Source organism: Setaria viridis, chromosome 8 (assembly GCF_005286985.2).
Source record: "Setaria viridis chromosome 8, Setaria_viridis_v4.0, whole genome shotgun sequence".
Lineage (NCBI taxonomy): Eukaryota > Viridiplantae > Streptophyta > Magnoliopsida > Poales > Poaceae > Setaria > Setaria viridis.
The window spans coordinates 28,769,657-28,773,785 of NC_048270.2; the positions used below are offsets into that span (position 1 = coordinate 28,769,657).

At 50.7% G+C, this 4,129-nt stretch overlaps 1 pseudogene; it reads left to right on the forward strand.

Moving 5' to 3' along the window:
- Positions 1-604: 604 nt before the first annotated feature.
- Positions 605-2,133, forward strand: LOC140220273 (putative disease resistance protein RGA3; annotated as a pseudogene).
- Positions 2,134-4,129: the final 1,996 nt, after the last annotated feature.

Genomic DNA, 4,129 nt, shown 5'->3' on the forward strand with positions numbered 1-4,129 from the left:
ACCGCGCTAATTACAATTTTATCCATGCCAAAAAAGAACTTATACTCTATACTACCAACCGGTAGTATTGTCCACAGTAAAAGAGTCCTTTTTTTAACGCTACAATTATATTAATCTCAGTTTGGACCTGTGCATGCCGCACACGCCGTGAATGGGGATGGGAGCGTGCCTTCACCGAGCACGAGGCCCGCCCGTGCTTCCGGTGGAGAGATGAGCTCCGTGCACGTATCCATGGCGAGCGGGTCGGTGTCATCCCTCCTGTCATCGGTGGGCAAGCTGCTCGATTTCCTCCGGGCCCCTCCGGCGGCGGCGGCCTCGTGCCCTCCGGTCCCTCCCCCGCGCGGCGGGCGGCCCGCCGCCACCGCCGCGGATCTTCAGTGGCTGGGGCAGCTGCGGCGGCGGATCCAGGCCGCGCTCGACGACGCCGGGGAACGGGAGGTCCGGGAGAGCTCCGGTAAGGCGTGGGTCGAGGAGCTCGGGGAGCTGTCCCGCGAAGCGGAGGACGTCCTCGACCCCTACCGCTACGAGCTGCTGCGGTGCCGGGTCCTAGAACGCCAAGCAACCGCTGCCGCCTCTTCTGTCTCCCTCAAGCGCTAGCGCGACGATGGGGAGGAAGATGGTAGCTAGCTTCAGTGAGGTGACAAACGCAGTTCCTTGCTGCATTTCCTGCCAAATTACTTTTCTCCTTTGCCTGCCGGAAAATCGGGAACTGATCATTACAGTTCATTTGCAGAGAATCAAGGAGATAACGCGCGGGTTCGAGATCTCCACAGATCGAGCCGGCCTGCAGCTCAGGCCTGAGGAGGATGGTGTTACCAGTGAGGTGATACAATAGAGTTTCTCGCTGCATTTCCTCCCAGCTACTTGCCTGCTGGAAAATAACCTTAAAGCCAATTTGCAGCAAATGCAGGAGACCGCATGCATGGTGGACTGATGAAATCTCCACAGATCGAGCCATCCCGCTGCTCAGGCCAGAGGATGAGGATGGTGGCATCAGAGGGGTGATTCAGCATCTTACTGCATTTCCTCCCATTTGTTGCTATTGCTTGCTGGAAAATAACCTTAAGTTAATTTGCAGAGAATTGAGGAGCTTACGTGTCCTTTTGAGGAAATATCCGGAGATCGAGCTGCCCCACATCTCAGATCAGAGGTTGGAGAAAGGATTTCAGGGATGGACTCCCAGTGTAGAATGACTGGCCACCTTCTGAATGAATCCCTTGTTTTTGGTAGTAGCGAGGAGAAAGAGCAAATCGTAAAATCCTTGTTGTCCTGCAGCCAGGGCACCAGAATTCAGGTTCTGCCAGTTGTTGGAATGGGGGGTATTGGCAAGACCACTACGGCACAGATGGTCTATAATGATGACCGGGTCCAAAAACGTTTTGATCTCCTTGGTTGGGTTCATGTCTCGGAAATGTTTGATCTGTGCAGGCTAACAATTGCGATTACCGAATCCTTGACCAGGAAACCATGTAGATTCAAGGAGTTAAGTTATGTTAAGTTCATGATATTCTGAAGGAAAAGGTAAAGGAGAAAGATGTGTTCCTGGTGCTGGATGATCTATGGAATGAACAGCAAAGTTGCTGGTTAGATTTGCTTCGTTTACTGAATGATGCTCAAAGTGTGACAATCCTGGTGACTACTAGGAGTGAAGTTGTCGCATGCGACGTTCAATCTGTCAAACCCCTTGTCCTTGGCACATTATCTGAAGGTCATTGCTGGCTGTTGTTTCAACATTACGCTTTTGGTGACCAAACTGTCAATTAAGAATCCAGTTTGGTTCAGGTTGGTAGAAAAATTATGAAAAAATGTGGTGGCTTACCATTGGCAGTTAAGTCGATAGGTTGCCTCTTACGGTCCAAGATGGATATGCAGACCTGGATTGAAGTATCAGAAAGTGAATTTCGGGAATAGTCGGATGATAATGAAGAGATCTTCTCTGCTCTCAGATTGAGCTTTCATCGACTACCATCAAGGCTGAAACCTTGTTTCTTGCTGTGTGCTTTATATCCCAAAGGTCAGCTGTTTACAAAGGATGGCATGGTTACTTGTGGATTATATTGCTCATGGCTACATCCAACCTCCAAGATGCAAAACACCAGAGAAAGTCGCTAGTGAGTACTTTGATGAATTGAATAAAAGGTCATTGATTGAAGCAGATTTGGTCCTCCAGAACTTTGTTGAGCCAGACATGAGATCATTGGATGAACCTTCTCATGAAAAAAAACTAAGGCTTCTTCGGACCAGTCAGTTTTGTCACCTCAACGATTTAGGTTGCATGATTTGACTTGGGACCTTGTAAAATCTCTTTCCAGCGACTTGCTTTCTGTAACATCTGTTGATGATGGTAGTCTTAACATGGGAAATAAAATTTGGCATTTATTTCTTCAGTTACATATGGTCAAATCCTTGCCCACTTCTTACTCTAAGTTCATTGACAAACATAGAAAAGGTTATCCTACCATTGGATTTAATCCATTGGGGTCATCGGGGCAGTCAGATCAAAGGTTTGCATTAACCCCTAGGAAATTATTTTTGCAACTGCAATAGCAGGAAGAACAACAACTACAACAAGAACAACAACTACCACCACGGAGACTTTTAGTTCAAGGCGGTCTAATTGACAAGTTGCACAAAGTGAGTTCTTTACGATCCTTGGTGTTAAAACATTGGATGGGTTATAATATTGGCATATACAAGTTCACATACCTGAGGGCTCTTGTACTAGATTCATGTAAAGATAGTGGCTGCATGTCTGGAATATGAAGCACTTGCAGTTTCTCCATGTTACTAATTGTGACTCAATGATTGGGGAGTGTAAGATTGTGTATAATGCGTGGGATGTATTACTTGAGCCCCATGAGCTGATTATATAAGAGTACATGGCTTGGAGGGCAAGTAGCCTCTTCTAGAGACAAGGAAGGTTATCCTAGGATTACGATCAACTCTAAACTAACCATATCCGGTGTTGCCTAGTATACTCTAACATCCCCCAGTCATAGCGGGAGCACACTAATGATAAGACTGGAGAATAAGTCGAAGAGCTGACATCCCCCTGCAGTCGCAACGGTCGATGCACAGCAGATGCTGTGGCTGGAATGGGAGCCGGCGAGGCTTGTCAAGCTGATGATAGCCCCTTAGTGTCGAAGTAGCCGAGGTCGAGGTGGAGATGGTCGAAGCTGTGGAGGAGGACGCGGGTCCGAAGCGTCAGCGAAGGCTCCTGGATACACAAAATCTGCAGCTTCTTACCGACAGGTTCAACAAGACGATAAGCCAACTGCGATGGTAGATGGTGCAGCTAAAGAGCGCAAATGCATCTTCCTTCAACAACATCGGTGGCGGTGTCTGCGAGGGTGCGGCAATAGGCGCGGACTTGGACCGAGAGCCAGCGTGATGAGGACCAACAACATGGGTGGCGCCACCGCCTGAAAAGGTGACGACACCGGTGATGATGGCTTGACCACGAGCGTTGCCACTGCAGCCTGGGAGGGCGCAACGAGAGTGCAACGACAACCTCATCCTCGGAAGTGTCGACGATGGAGCGGCGACGAACGATGGGGTGATGCAAAACTGATCTCTAACCGGGAAAAAAAACAGCAGCAGCAGGATGAAAATCTGTGTAGAACTCCATGTGCTCATAGCAGATTTCCTCCAACCACTACGGGTGCACGTAGCCTGCCTGATCTCCACGATTCCACATCTCGTCCATTACCCATGCCTGGGTCAAAGCATGGGAGAGAACAGAGAGGAAAGGAGAGGAGACTGGGAGCCGAGGCCGTCCAGGACCCACCGATCCCCATGGCTGTGTGACCCGGATGAAGCCCCTCGGCCGGGCAGCCATGGCTGCACTGCAGAGCGGACCGGTGGCTTGATCCCATCGGCGAGGCAGCCCCCAACAGCGCGGCGCGACCCCACGTCCCCAATGGCGAGGCCAGCGCCCCCTCGTGCCTCCCTTGCAGCCGCGTGCACGCGCTCAAAGCAGCGATTGCAGCAGCGCTGAGGGAGAGAGGGGAGGCGCATGATCAGATGCATGGGAGTGGGCAACGGGAACAGTGCCGCCCGTGGTGGATCCTGGCGGCAGCGACAGGAGGTGGCGCGAGGGCAGCGGAAGTCGGAGGCCTACGTAAGATTG